At 41.7% G+C, this 16,408-nt stretch overlaps 1 protein-coding gene across 2 annotated transcripts in view; it reads left to right on the top strand.

Annotated features, from left to right (window-relative positions):
• Window positions 1-16,408, top strand: part of fhit (fragile histidine triad diadenosine triphosphatase) — a 459,492-nt gene that overhangs the window by 24,840 nt on the left and 418,244 nt on the right. For both annotated transcript variants that reach the window (XM_030051158.1, XM_030051159.1), the window contains exon 3: window positions 7,071-7,157. The gene's annotated coding sequence lies outside the window, so the exon portion shown is untranslated. The remainder of the gene's footprint in view (window positions 1-7,070; window positions 7,158-16,408) is intronic.

Here is a 16,408-nt window from a genome sequence, read left to right as displayed (position 1 = left end):
GTGCTATCGGGCATTAAAATGCTTACTTATTGCCTCATTTGAGCTTATGAATCTATATCAAGTCCATCACTGCGGTGCTGCGTCCTTGGCTCCTGTTTATGTTGCAGTGTAGTTTATGTGGCAGCGTGTTAGATAATCTATTCTTTGTTGCTGCGAGTGGTTATGCTCACCCTCAGCCATGGAAATTTCCTGCTCTGACATGGCATCACTCATTTGATACAGGCACCGATCAAGGTCACCCCGCGCCCAGAACCACGCTGCCTCGGGTGGGGTTCTGCTGGAACCAGTCCAGCAGCTATACTGCCGGGTCTTACGACATCTGTCATGCCTGTCAAGTTGTTCACGAACTTAAAGCATCCTTTTCCCCTGAACTTTCCGAGCGCACGCTGTTTCTGCGAGACGCCTGGACGCCGGCCTCGCAGGCACCCAGCAGGGCTGAAATGTTAGCTCTGTATTTGCAGAATATTGTGTGGGAGGTTCAGTAATCCATACTTTGCTAATACGCTATTTTTACCTCTGCATCACGGCTATAGAAGTGTGAATCCCTCCAGTTTCTAAGTATGATCGTTCAGAAGTTTGCACTCTCACAGTTGGAGACTTTATTTTGTGTCCAGACGAACGCAAGTGATGTGATCATAGCTAGAAGAAAAAATTAACCACACGCAGTTGCACATGTCTGTACAGTATGAATACATGAATGTAAAAACGTATGCGTGTACAGTGGAAATGCACTGTAATGCCTTTGTGCCAGCAAGACTTTAAAAAGAGCACTTAATGTTGCTAGTAACATAATTCCCCCGAATAACAACTGGCAGCTCCCCTGATTTAATTTAGTTTATACAACCAAAACAAAAGTCGCCATGCTTTCATCCTGATTTATCACATTAGTCGCTCCATAAATAAGCACCAAATATATAATCAAGTGCAAGCATGACTGGAGTCGATTTTTATATTCAGACGCCGAGCAGCCGGTGTCATCTCTGCTTAAAATCGAAGGAAAGTCGGTCCAGACTGTCCCTTTAATTGAAAGTGATGCAGGATGTTCTCTGGCCGCTGTGTTTGGGAGGCATCGGAGGTTGTTTGCATTGGACTCCATTTAATTGAGGTTATTCAGCTTTGACCCCGTCCGGGCTGCGCTGCGCTCATGTTAGATGCATCGCGCTGAAATGAGAGGAGACTTTCTGAGGCGCCGGGTCTCTTGAGGTCAGCGGCGGACAACAGCACACACTGGGCCTGAAGGTAATTTTAACATCACCTGCCGTCTCTACGCCGCTGGGTCGATGGCATTTCACCTTGTACCAGGGCTGGGCGATTTATCAATACATCAATATCGTGATAAGAGACTAGACACCCTCGGGGTTTTTGGATGTTGTAATATTGTGCAGCATGAGCGTCGTCCTCTCCTGGTTAGGCTTCATTACAGCAAAGAGAAGCAACTGAAAATATATTTTTAAGTTTTCTTCCTATGTAGAGTATGGCTGGCAAAACATCCAAGGCACACTGTTCCATTCAAAATAAAATGTTAAAAAGCCTTTATTATTATTACAAGAACAATTTAAAGAGCCGGCTGTTGACCAGCGCCTTTCAGCTCCAGGAGTCTTCATCAGGGTGCATCAGGACATGACAGCAAGTACACATCATCGTGAGGCGACACCGATCAATAATGTCCCTCAGAGGACACTGTAGATTATGGGGCGCACAGCACACAGCATCTGATGTCAATACAAACACATGTGATGGGAAAAAAAAAAGAAAAGGAAAAAGGAAAAAGGAAAAATAATGAATAAAAATTGAGTACCCAAAAAAGAGGAAATCACTGGATAAAAATATTCACAATTTATTAGGGACTACTATGTACATAACACTGTGAAGGAATCACATATGACAAGTGAAACCAGAAAAAAGGGGTGTAATTATTTGATGTATTTGAAAAGGAGTGCAATTATCGCTTGGTCATCACGTCCACATTGCTGATGGTTTATCAGAAATGTGGTGTGTTGAAATTTCTTTAGTCCAGTCATTTTATGACTCAAGGTCAAACAAATTGCAACAGAAACAAACTCAACTGATTTTGTATCCTCAGTCTGTCCTGAGTGAGGGAAAAAAAGCCCCGAAGAATCCCACTGGGGGAAAGTTTCAAAAAAGCCCAAAATACAGCCCATTCAAACGCCTATTAACTTTTTTTCTTACGTGAATAGGGTAAAAATTTTAACCTTTAGGTATCACCATGAAAATTGCTGAGTTGATTACTTACATATAGACAAATAAAAAATGTATTGCAAGTTTTTTGAAATTGTTTATTGACATGAGCAAATGATGCATATTTGAATATATGTACACATTAATTTGCGTAAATGCTACAACAGATATAAACCTTGGGTATAGCCAGGTGAAAATCTCATAATCAATCCTGTTGACATATAACAGTCAAATACTAAACATTAAGGTCTGAATGGAACCCATTTAGGCTACCAATGAACATTAAGGAAGAAGGAACTTAAAACCAGTCTTTAGTGATTATCATTGCAGAGATGAGGTTTGGAGTTGGGTCCGTGAGGCTGTTTCTGGGAGATAAGTCTCTAGTGTCTCTAGACTCTAGTGGTGCAGCCACAGTACAGCATTAGCATTGTTCGACCAAGTGCTACCCACAGCAAAATGACTGTTTGATCAAAAAAGCTATACTGTGGCACTCCCTGATCTCAGCAGCAGTCACCTCCTGAAGAAAGGAGTGTTAGCTCCCGATTCTTTTGTTGAAAGCCCAAGAACAGACCGGAGTCAGTCTTCAATTTTCTGATGCAATATTTATTATGGTCACATATAAAGCAAGGCAGCACTGGTCTCAGAGTGACAGAGCTCCCGCAGGATCTCAGTCAGGATGAGCCCCAATATCAGGAAATGATACACATTTATCTTCTTGGGCTGGGCCTGCCCCATACAGAGGTTGGACTTAAACGCAACCGAGAATAATTGGCCAGTTACCCGGACATGGACAGGCCAACCACTGTCCGTGCCTTGTTTCTGGAATGTGTGATGCTAGTGTGTGGATGTTGACTGGGCGTGTATCTAATGCAACAGACCGAACTAACAAGATAGAGAAAGTACATCTGGCTCCTGCTTTATCTGTCCTCTGCTTAGCGGCTCAAGCTGCCCTGAACTATCTAATACATTGGATAATGCAAGAAACATTGAACTATACGGCCAATTATAACAGGAGCATGTCATAACTGCTCCACTAAGGTGGTAGCAATCTTGAAAAATGGCAGCCATTTTGAAATTTCTAAGCGGTTACTTGTCAAGTGACCCATGGAGACAGCTCATCCCAATTTTCATGCTAGTATCATGAGAAGACCACTTTATATGCCCTCTGTAGTAAAGCTGTGGAGTTTTGCAAATTAGCTCATGTTACTAAACAATTTCAACAAACTTGCACTACATTTTTTATTTGTCTTAAGGTAAGTAATCAACTCAGCAATTTTCATGGTGATACCTAAAGGTTAAAATTTTTACCCTATTCACATGAGAAAAAAAAGTTAATAGGCGTTTGAATGGGCTGTATTTTGGTCTTTTTTGAAACTTTTCCCCCAGTGGGATTCTTCGGGGCTTTTTTTCCCTCACTCAGGACAGACTGAGGATACAAAATCAGTTGAGTTTGTTTCTGTTGCAATTTGTTTGACGTTGACCCCTTATTTGGCTTAAAATTACTGGACTACTTGTGAAAGCGCCCAAAAGCCATCCATATAACGCAGATCTCGAGGTTTTCCATCAGAGACACTGTGATGTTCGATTTTCATATCCGCCTGAAGACGTCTTTCTGATCGTCCAAAAGTCCTGAGTGTGAGCGGGGACTCTTTGGGAAGCTGGTTGATGTTGGAATGATCTGTTCTGTTTTCCGGGCGCGGCGAGGCGAGGCGAGGCCCGCGCTCCTCGTCCGTGGCTTCACCTAGAAAAGCTCCCGACAGAGGAGATAAACTCGTCTCTGCACCGTTTTTCTGGGTCTTCTGTGACGGAGCGTCTCCTGAGATGCTGCCCCAATTGAAGCGACTGAGGACCAAAAAAAAAAAAAAAAGTCTTCCCCTGTTAACTTGAAGAGTGATCTGACGTGATATCTGCTCCAGCGCTGTATCTCCACCTCACTCTTCCCCCACCCCCCACCCCGCTCTCTCTCTATCTCTGTCTTCAGATTCTTGTTTTCTCCCTGGGTGTCCTCCTTCCGTCACTCTAATCAACCCTTTTAATTACTGTCACCATCAGCCGCCCGACGCCTCCTCGTCACCCCTGGGAGGCTCTGCCTGGAAAAGGAGAGGCGAGGGAGAGGGGATGCAGGGGGTGGCAGGCAAGGGGCTCGTCGGGGAGGCTGCGGGGAGACCGGGGCCCGGGTAATCGTGGCCTTTGCCAGTTCATCAGCAGCACTGCCAGCTCCCGTCTGCCTGCCCGCCGGGCGGTTCTGGAGATGTTGTGATAAATGGGCTTTTTTCGTATCGGCTTCCAATCCGGCGTCGTCCGCTAGCAACACGGGAGAGAGGGCGAGGGAACGAGGGCAAATGAGGCTGACGGTGTTTGGTTTAATATTCAGCCAGGGTGCGCTTTAAACAGAGCGAGCAAATCAAAAATGTACACATAGTCGAGAGGAGTTCCCGGTGCCAAAGAAAGGTTGCACCACCTTGTGAGTTTGCAGTTAATTTTGCGGATCAATGAGTTCAGTTTTTTTTTTTTTTTTTTGCTTCTTTCTGAGCTCTTATGGGTTTTTATTATCTTCTGCTCTTTTAATCTCCACTTGGTGTCTGCTAAAAGGAATATGAGAATACTGTGCGGGGACGCCTATGTCCTCATTTTGAACCCAGATATACCTGACTAAATTTTTCATACGAGAAACAATCATTGTTATTCCGAGTTTAGCACCAAAAGAATTATCTTTCCCTTTCAAACGTAGCCATCTTTCAACCACGGTCCCCAATGTTTCTTTGATCTGGCGTGTAAACCCACAGCACAATAAAAATACATGATGCAACGTGAATTAAAGAAACATTAAGGTAGGTGGGAGTGAATATTTCATCCGCCTTGGTGCTGAACCAAGTCCAATTTTAATTGTTTATGAAAGTAATTAGGCATGGAAATCTCAAGCGTTGCGGCGTGACACCCACTTCGCATATTTCCCATTTGCGTTTTTGTATTCCTTTACACTGTGATGGTTCTTTGAGGTGATTTTTTAAAAAGATGGATTCTGATTTTATTGGACAATATATGATAGAGTGACATTAGACGGAGAGAATTACATGCAACTGCAGGATGAGAGCTAGAACCAAAATTAAAACACTGAGTCCTGTAAATTCCCTTAATAACGAGAGCATCATTAGCTGAAAAACACATTTAGCCACCATGCACTCGTCGGTGTAGTCACATTCAGTGCAGCAGGTCAGTGCAGGACACACAGTAAACCATAGAAAATACATGCATGGGTCACAACAGCACATATGTTCATTCAGCATGCTGTCACTTTGCGTATTCAGGCGGTGTGACGTGCAGAAGGTGAACTCGGCAGCGCTTTAGGACAACGTGCCGTGACTTCTTGCACACAGTGGAACAAAATGCATGAAATGAGTTGTGAGCATCGAGGATTTCAGGCATATTGTTCTTGAGTATTGCAAGATTATGCAGACAACGGCAGGTAATGCCCGAGCCAGCACAGCCGGTGTCAGGCAACCATGGCCACGGAGCTGTAATTGATTTTAGCAAGCATTTAAATGCCATGTGATGTGTCGTCTGCACCGCAGGCAGCCCATGTGGGAAAATTACGCCCAGGTCTTCTGTCATTTTGTGAATTAGTACAATTGCTTCAAATGAGAAAACATGCTCCTTGCATGAGAGGCATGAAAAAATCTATTTCCCACCACAAAAGGTCTGCGTGAAGGAGACACGAGCAGAAGCACGCACAAGTGTGACACTCGGCTGAGAAATTAACGGTGGAAAATAAGGCTCTTCTCATGCCAGGCTTACTCTGTCTTTCCTTTTTCAAGTGATAAAAAAGGAGCAATTTTGTGCTATTGTCACATTAATCCCATTAACATTGCCCCAGTCTTCAGTCTTTCCACCTCCGATTAAGACAATTTGATATATATTTTTATTTGTTGTTTTTTTGTAATTGAAAAAATAGGTCATCTTTATTTAACCTGCTGTATTCTCTTAGTTCCTATTCAATACTGTAGGCTACAAATGCCCTCAGAGGGTTTTTTTTTTTTTGTGCGGCATAGTGATAGCTGCCAGAAATCATAAGCTCAAGTGTCTCCACAGCTGTAAAACACAATTTACATCAGTTCGAAGTCCAAAGTGATTTGTAATCACAACACCGGGATTGCTTTTTACAAGTCTTGGTTTACAGTCGATTTACAGAAATTAGGCTTGCGGGTCTGAGACGTTTCAAAACATGCAGTTCAGATATGACTTGTTTTGACAGAAATATATTTTAATTCAGGCCAACCTGGTTACACTCACACAGCTCTTTTTAAAGATTAATTATTATACTCTGTTTAAGGCTGCAGCCAAGCGTCCGGTGTATTTTGTTGCCAACTTGTGTGATGAGTAAGCTGTAGAGTCGGCTTTAAAGCTGCTCTGAGCGACTGCGCGCACCAGAGAGAGGAAAAAATTTGAACTTGACAACCCGGAGATTCTGCAGCACGGCAACCCCAGCTGGTCTGAGACGCTTCATACCAAAGGAAGCAAAAGGCACAGCTGGATTTTTTACATAAAGCTGTTGCTCAGGGCAGCATTTGTAATGTGGTGTTCACAGATAAGTTCTGAGTGCATCATGAGTGTGTGGGTAATGTGAAACACCAGCGTAGGTCGAGGTGATGCTAAGTACCTGAGGGGGTTTCTGCCTGTTCACTTTGTCAATAGCGAGTGTCTTCACGCCAGAGCGATGCTCCCACACGGGCTTCATCCTTAATCATTCAGTGTAACATTCCAGCTCATGACCCACATGTTTGATCACAATGTGACAGAGAAGTCTTATTACTCCTCGGTGCCCTACAGTAATTAAACTTGTCTTGTTATTTTCTATTCCCTCTGCCCCCCAGCCCTCATACCGCTCTCTCTCCAGCCGTTCCTCCATCCCCCCTCTAATTATCCATCTGCGAGGCCGTGGGAAGCCGGCAAGGTTGAAGGTAAGTGTATTTACTGCATCACACTGACAATAAAATTGGCTTAGCCATTGATTTTCTTTTCTTTTCTATCTGTTTTTTCTCTAGTCCATGCAAGAAAGTTTATTACAGATAAAGCAAACAGCAGAGGTTGTGTTCTGCCTCTGTACAAACCAGCACACAAACTGGTGGCTTAATAAAAGCGGGGCTTACTCGGTAGCATTAGCGTGTTCGGCGGCTCTCAGGTCCTGATGTGCCGCATGCAGTGTGGCGCTCACATACCCAGGAACCCAAGGAGAGGCTTTTGACAACCAGCCATTACTGCTGAAGGACTGCTTTATCTTATTCATCTCAGAGTCTTGTGCGAGCCAGTAAATGCAGCATCCTCTGTGTTGCTTTGTATTGACCACTTTGGAAATAACAATGGCGCCATTTGAGCTCCCCTGCTGACAATACCGCACATTCAGGATGGCCAAGACCGCTAAAGGAAGATGGGGGAAAAAATGTCCATGACATGGTTTGAATGAATCTAATGTACATTGTGTCCACAGAGGCTTATTTACACCAGTGGCTCTCAAACTTTTTTCAGTAATGTACTCCCTTTGTAATATTTTTTTCAGCCACGTGCCCCTTTTTCCAGTGCAAAAAAGAAAAAAAAAAATGTAGAAAAAAGCCAATATGAAGAGGTCCAACCCAGCTCATCAGTGTCTGAAACAACAGCCAGATACTGATGATATTTTGTCAGCTCGGTTTTGGCATCGTTTTCACTTCTTTCTCAACCGCTAATCCATTTTCTGGATTTTTTTTTTTTTTTTTTTTTAACAAATGTCCTCGCTTGACGACCACCACTTCAAGATTTAAACCTCAAACACACACATCTGACACCCTCAGGAAACCCAGAGGGAAAACTGAATATAAAATGTGGTTTATCAAACTTACATTTATATTTTTTATTGAACTTACTACAGCATGGGCTGATCATTAGGAATTATGCATAGTAGTGGGGTGGCTTAGCTCAATATATCACAACAATCGTTCATTTTGTGATAAAAGCATAAAATTTGGTAGATGTGTTGGTGGATATATTTCAAACAAATCTGGATATTGGGCCATCACAAAATCGCCCCCTAGTGGCCATAGCAGGCATTTGATTTGTTAAAATGAATAAAATATCAAAATGATTCATTAAAATATTTTAAAAATGTAAATACACATTAAATTAAGAAAAATACAGTTATACACACTCAGTTTCTCAAATACTTTCTGCCCCACCACCACAACCACCACTGCAAGCCAGCCATCCATCGAGGTAGGCCTAAACATTTTATTTCAACTGTAATAATTATGAATAAAATATGTTAGTTTTTGGATGTATACATTTTGAACATCATAGATAAAGGCTAAAGAGAAAAAGAATTACTGTGGGGAACAGTGGAGAAGTAAATTTTCAAGCTAGCAAAACTAGGTAGCTAGTAGGAACATGTAGTAAGTATGTAGCAAAGCTGTAGCCATGTTGTATGTTGTATGTAGCTATGTTCTGTTCTGTTACATTGTAATGAAGCTTTTTCCCACTTTAAAATGTCTCTAAATTATATTTGTGGTGCTGAAAACATGAAACAGCAGCTGTAGGGTCGGCAGAGCATTCCATGCCAGTGACCACTGGCGGCCAGTTTTAAAAATGGCTGCCACGGTCATCAGAATAAAAATTTGCAGTGGCCTAATATCCAGATTAATTCAACATATATTCAGAAATGAGTATACCAAATTTGGTGCTTTTATCACAAAATGAACGATAGTTTAGCTATGCCGCCCCACTATTTAACACTAATAACACACTAATTAACGTTTTGAAAAAAATGTCCCATACCCCCTGCAGTACTCCAGCGTACCTCTAGGGGTACATGTACCCCCATTTGAGAACCACTGCTCTACAGTGTGTACTGTTTGGCCACTGAGTGACCTGCTTTTCCAAGTGCAAGCTTAAAGCAGTCCATGCAGCATTGCAGTCCAAAGGATGTTGACATCTCTGTCATTGCAAGTGATTTACTACCACCATGCCGCAATTATGGTTTCATAATTCATTCATTTGTTTTTCTTCGACCCTTTAGGATTTCTGAAGAAAGATGAAAGATGAAAGGTGAAACTCCCGCTTTGTGCCAACTTTTTTCTGTAAAATGTTTAGTGATGTCTCGGAGCATTTTGTTGTAACAGGATGAATTTCATTTTGAGTTTTTCGTACACTGTTTAGTTAAATTTCATCTCGTTTATGAAAGGTAGGGTTAATCAATCAAAATTGCATTTCTTTTGCAATATTTGCAGGCAATTGAGAAATTTGTGAGAATTCATGAAGGTGCAAAATGGTTCATTTAACAGGTGGTCTGCTTCTTTCGAAGGCCTTTTTCTGCAGGAGGAAAATTGTGGAGAGAGGAAATCTCTGCCCGAGTCTTGAGAGAGGGCAGAGTGTTACAGAGCAGGGCGAGGCGGTGTGTGTGAGGTTGTTGACACAGAGGGGATTGTTGGCGGATTTGATGTTTTTGTTCAAAATTTACTGTTACAGCTGCTTCAGCTGGCCGGGCTTTCCAAACTCTTATGTTGCACCTTTTAAATCTCAGAATAAAAAGCAAAGGTTTTCCACATGGAGCAGAAGCAAAGTGAAGAAAATTCCCACCTCGAGGAACTTACAGCTTCACAATCAGCCCCTTGTGTTTTTTTTTTTTTTTTTTTTTTTTTTACAGGAGTCTGCTGCACCCCTAAACCCCAAAAGATCTCACTTTCTTGATAATGTGAAATGGGAGGAAGATGCAAATGTGGTATTATCTGTAATAGCTGTGTTAGGGAGCCTATTTGTACTCTTCCCTGTGTATGCCCATCAGCTATAATGGCATCTTATTTAAAGTTATTCTGTGCTGTGTGCCAGCAAATACATAAACACACCTGTTGCGCTGAGTGGTATCCGTGGTTACAGTGATACGCTGCAGCCGCCGTCTCTGTGCACTTTGCAGTTTGTGTGAATTACTCTCATTTGGCTCAGTGAGAGCCCTGTGTCAGCGCTGCTTTACAAAGCCCTGTGTCTTAGTGAAGGCGAGTAACCGGGTGGATCTACTCTGCGTCCCCCGAACTCCTCCACCTCGCCGAGCAAACATCAGACTGACCATCAGTAGCTTTGCACACTGCAAAAAGTCAAAATCTTACCAAGAGTATTTGTCTTATTTCAAGTAAAAATGTCTTATTTCTAGTCAAAATATCTCATTACACTTAAAATAAGACATGATCAGCTCAGAAATTACTTGTTTTTAGACAATTTTCATTTGATTAAAAGATCATTTAAGATTTTGACTTTTTGCAGTGCACATACAATGGAGGCTTTTTCAAACAGGTTACATTACGCCAGTGGTTCTCAAACCTTTTTCAATAATAAACCCCCTTTGAAATAATTTTTTTTTTTAGCCAAGTACCCCCCGAACAATGCAAAAAAAAAAAAAAAAAAGTAAAAAAAAAGGGTCAGCCCAGATGCATCAACAACAACCTGATGCTGAGCAGATTCTCTTGTTTCTGTTTTTGCTTCTTCTTCTCTTCTTCCTCCTTGTTTCCAGCTGTATCGCTGCTACACTTCAACCACTGATCCATTTTCTGGATTTTTTTTTTTTTTTTTTTTTTTTTTTTTTGGTCACACCTGACACCTTCAGGAAACCCAGAGAGAAAACTCAATATAAAATGTGCTTTATCAAACTTAGATTTTTTTTTTTTTAAACTGAACTTATTATAGCATAGGCTAATTATTTTAGGAATTATGCATGACTGATATTTATTAAATTAACATTTAAAAAAGTCTCACATACCCCCTGCAGTTCTCCAGCATATCCGCATTTGAGAACCACTGCATCAAACTACCCTGCATGTATTTTAAATGGGAGTTGCCTGTAATGGAAATAAGCAAAAATTAAAACAACTGACAATAATTTTCACAGCAGAGGTGAGTAATCACACAAAGGGAGATCTTCTCAGGCGTTAGCAAATTGCCTGCCCTCAAAGCCCCCGGTCTCAGATCTATAGGGGAAAAAATATATAATAAAAAATACTGCAATGTAAAAGTAAAATGATTAAATCTGAATATTAAAGGCATATTGTAGCTTCCAGTAAATTTCCCAAAAAAGATGCATATTACAAAATGTATAAAAAACTGAAATAAAAAAAAATATTCAATATCTCAGTTTACAGCACAAACCATACTCTTCATATGAAGCAGAAACTGCTAGAAAAAAAGAGAAACTGTGTGTGTGCGTGCGTGTGTGTGTGTGTGTGTGTGTGTGTGTGTGTGTGTGTGAGTGAGTCTGTAGGCGTTTTCTCATATTTACCTTGTGTCACAGTGGCAGCCAGCTAAAACTGTTAGGTTTGTTGTCCTAAAAGCCAGAAGCAAGGCAGCATTTTTGATTTCCAACACTTTTCCTCAAAGGATTTTATTTTATTTTATTTTTTTTCACAGAAAATAAAAGTCCCTGGCTGACTTGAGCGTAAGAGTCTTTTGTTTTGTAACATAAAATGCTCCTGCTAACATCTCGACTGCACAGTTTGAAGCTCATGGGAGGAGAGCAGGAGAAAGGGGTTAAAAAAAGGGAGACTTCTGGGAAAAATGGACACCATAAGTAATGTTTAAGCGCTGTGCACCGGCCCTTTTGTCCAGCCTCAGCTTGCTGTTTTGTGTCAGGAGTTCATGGGTGCAGTTTTTTTTTTTTTTGGAACATGCATCACACAGAGAGAGGAGGCTGGCTGTGGCGAGTTTGCCCTGCTAACCTCAGATTCAGCTGTTGTGGATGGGATGTATGTGCAGCACCAGAACAGACGTGAGCAGTGCCTTGAAGCTTGAAAATCCTATGAGGGGTTAGTTTTTGTGCTAAAAAGGAAAAATAAGTTTTGAAAGCCTTAAATCTCAGCACCTTGCATGGCCAAATAATTGTTGAGTCATTAGTATTGATGAACAACCCTATTACAGTCATTTTCATGCCATAGGATAGTAATTATGTTACTTATTGCTCCTTTAAAAAAATGAAATAGGTCTCACTTAGTACCAGCATAGAGAGTAATAGAATTTAATTGTGCGCCATAATCAAAAGAAATAAAAAATGCATTTAAAACAGTTGAAATATAAATTTGGGAAATAATGTCCTTCTGTCCGGTTTGGTCTCTGTTGCTCTCTGACTGCAGGGACAGGAATCTATGGAAGTCACTCATAGGTAATTTAACTGTCATTTAAACAGAACACTGACATAGCCAACTAACGGCAAATTTACCACATTAAATAAAGATGTCTAATCACAAAATACAGGACTAACCTTAGAGATGGAGGGCTCCCTATTTTCCACCCGGCACAAAGCGGCACCAAGCGCGATGCAAATGTCTTTTCTAGTTTCCAAGCGGCTGAAGTTGTCGTTTCCCCGTCCAGCGCCCCCTTGTGGAAACAGCAAAGTCTCTCGTGTCCATCTGAGCTCCATGGGCGTGTTGCTCTTAAAATGAGCTGTGGTCTATATACAGGGTGACCCAAAAAAACGGGAACTTTTTAACAATCCTTATAAAACCAAGAGTGATGGAAGAAAAATATTTTATTCATAGTAATTGAAACCTGAAAACATGCCATTTAAGAAACAATGATGGAATTTTCATTTTTTAAAAATTGTGCTGCCACTTGCTCATGTCTGCCAATACGCACTTCAAAAATTCCCGTTTTTTTTGGGTCACCCTGTATTTAGCACCTTAAGTAGTTCCGTTTAGTTGAACTCTTTTGGTTTTTAGTTCTTTTTATTTAGGTTTTAACTATTTTCTATTTTATGGCAATTATGTATGAATACTTCATCAGGAGGACCGATACTCAGTTTTGTGGTACCTTGTGCATTGAAGAAATCTTCAATCTTGTATCTTGGTCAGCTGCAGTGTTGCTGCTCAGCTGAAAGTGACTGAGCAACAAACAGCAGCTCTGAGGTCAGTGCTGCAGGTTTCTCTGCTGTCTGAAGCTCATTATCAGACAGTGATGGTGGCCTCCATAGGGGGCGCCGGCGAGCGTCCGCTCTGCTTGTCCCACACACAGGGACGCTGCTTCACCTCAGGGAGCTCAGATGGAGTCCTGATCTGCTCGGGAGCTTTCACTCCGTCTCCTTCCTTCTTACCTGGAGAATCCTCCATTAGAATAGCAGCCCACCAAGGTGGGACACACCTGGCTGTTAAAGGGGACGGGAGACAGCGCTCTGATTGGTTCACTGCATGTTACGCTTAAAACACAGCCAGGATTAATGAAGAGACTCAGGACAAGCCTTTCGGAGCAGCCGGCCTTTTTTCTGTTGTTAAAACAGCAGAAGTGGACTTGGACACTAAAATAGAGCCCTGAGAGAGGAAGGCACAAACAGACATTACCAGGAGACAGGCTTCTCTGATGCAGGTTGAAGAAAGCCTTTTTTTTTTTTTTTTTTCTTTTAATTTTCTGCCCAAAATATGCACATATCGGAAAAAAAAAATATTCCTTGAATAGTTTGGAAGCATGTCACTGAAAAACAACAACAACAACAACAACAACAACAAGAAATCAGTTGCTGTGGTGCTTGGAGGGGAAGATGACTCCATTTATCAGCGTTAAAAGAATGAAGACATTATGAGTCACGCTGTGCATGGACTGCAAATGTGAATCTACTTAAACAATTTGCTATATATTTCATATTACACAGTTTGATATCAGTTTAATAATAGACTTTTATCATACAAATACAATGTAGAACAGCACATTATATCACTATACAGAAACAGAATGCCACTCTGACAACACTGTATTATAACAGTCATGTTGATAAAAAAAAATAAAATTTGAGTATAAGAGAAAATTAAACCAATGCATACAGAACTAGAAAATATAGCACTTGTTTTTACCTCACAAGAGGGTAAAAAAATAATAAATCCCTTATGATATATCTGGTGTAGTAGGAGGAGAAAGATTTGGGTCATTATCATGTGAAGTTTCAAATTCTGCTCCAAAAAAAATGGGGCTTTATTGGCGTGACAAATAGACATTTGCATCGCTGATCCTGATCTCAGGCAGCGCCAGCCAGGGGAAATGGCACGACTGTTTTTAAAATCTCACAGTTGTCCGAAGGAAATGGATTTCTAATTTCTAATCCCAGTGGATCCCGGCCTGCCTCCCTTTCTCAGCCGGTATCCAGTCAGCAGCTGTTTGATTTGGGCTGCGATCCTCAGTACCTGCCCCGGTCCTATCCCAGCCTCCCTCCATGTCTTATTTGCCTTGGCTGGGAAAGCTCCACATCTGGCAGCTAGTTTTTCAGTCCTATCAGGCCGCTAACCCTCGGGGTACGAGTGCTGATTGCTCTTTATTATTCATTTTATTCACTTTGCTGTTTAGCCACAAGGCAAAACTAGGCCCTTCAAAAATAGGCCAGTATAACCTGCTATTTAGTCAGCCCGTAATTGCGTTGATACATTTTGAGTGCTGGCAAAATGTTTAATGCAAGAAGCTGAACAGGTGTAATTATTGTTCATTTGATAAGTTTTCGGATGGTGACTGGAATAATGTGTTAATGTACTTCAGCGGAAACATACTGCTGTTAGTGCCCTTTTTAGAGATTTTACCGCCAGAGTTGGAGTCATTCGGTGCGGTGTCAGGGAGAAACAACATCATCATCATCATCATCTTCACCCCACGTCCACAGTTTTCAGTGAAATTAATATTTGGATCCTGACTGTCGCCGGAGAGAGTCCAGTGCTTCGGCTGTTTTTTAATAGAAAAAACTACAAGGCTGGAGCACATACAGTCACATAATCCCACACTCTGTATGTGCAGCAGTAGGCGGATTTTTTCATGTGGTGCTGTATGCAAAAGCATGGCTTAAAGCCTGGTGCTTGTTAAAGGTGTCTTCTTGGGTTTTACCTTTGTGTGCACCCTCCACCTTTCGCACACGAGCTCAGGTAATGCTAATCCCATGTCCCCGCCAGATAAATACAGCTTCTCCCAGGAATTACCATAACTGTCTCCCTCATTTGAATCACTCTAGTTGGTTAGAGTGCTGTCAAATTGAAAACCGCCACTTTGTCCAAAGCTGTTTTGAATAATGTCATATGTGCCGTTGATGAAGCCGAACCGCTGGAGGTTGAAGGCGAACAGTGGCTCTCTGTGCCGAAGGATGTCGATGAGTCTCCTGTTTCCTGGAAAAGACGCCTGAAATCCGGTCACCAAACTTGCATGGTGGTGTAAATGGAAAAAGCATAAAAATAGGGCACTCTTGCCTGTTGAAGTATACAGTTAGCTGTCTCCTCATAAGGAGCCATGGCCTCAGTAGTGCTCTCTTTTGTGCATTTTTTTTTTTTCTTGAATCACATAAGTTCGAGAATATTAAACGATAATTCTGGTATTTTTCAGCCTGGGCCTTATTTTTCCACCTTTTGGGGACCAACATGTTTGAAATTGGTCGAGTACTGAGCAAGAGCGCTTTCAGCCCAGCAGCTGCAAAACAGGCTGCAATGCAATCAAACAGGACATTTGCGCCTGTCAAATTACATCCACTAAACATGCTTGTTTTTACCACTGACAGGTCCAGATTCTTATTATAAGTATCTGACAACATTATGGAAAAGATCCCTAGGCTTTAGGATTTGGAATTAAGTTTCTATGTCTGCTAGTTTCATAGTTATGCCAAAAAAAAAACAAAAAAAACGCTGATTATTTGATGGTGGAAATCCTACATCAAATTTAAATTGTTTGTTGACACAAGTCCCAATTGTCTACCATATTTCATGGAAATCTGTTCATATTTTTAGAGATATCCGGCTGACATACAGACAGATTACTTAGAAAGGGAAAAAAAACAGAACCACCTTGGCAATGGTAACAAATGTGGTATTTCCTGCACGGTGGGCATGGCTTGCGATTTCCGCCCCCCGGGCAGCTTTTGCACCATGACCATCATGTTTGCAAGTGAAGCAAGGCTAAAAGAAACTTCTCCTCTACTTTTCCTGCTGCAGCGACTTCCAGCCTCTCATGCTCATTGCAATTTCAGTGCCTGCAGAAGCCCCTGTGAACAAGCCAAGTATTCCAACATTACTCAAGTCTCTACAGAAGAGATGAAGGCTGGCGATCAGCGAGGGAGTCAGTGAGCTGAGATCACATTCAAACAAACTGATCATTAATTAGCTATTTACAGTACGTGCTTGCCACAAATGTGCCTTGGGGCTTTGCAGAGTCTGTACTTGTTAGGAATGCAAATAGGTGCGAGCGTTGCGGTCGG

This window comes from Myripristis murdjan, chromosome 5 (genome assembly GCF_902150065.1).
Source record: "Myripristis murdjan chromosome 5, fMyrMur1.1, whole genome shotgun sequence".
In the NCBI taxonomy this organism is placed as follows: Eukaryota; Metazoa; Chordata; class Actinopteri; order Holocentriformes; family Holocentridae; genus Myripristis; species Myripristis murdjan.
This window is presented reverse-complemented; position numbering and strand designations above follow the sequence as displayed.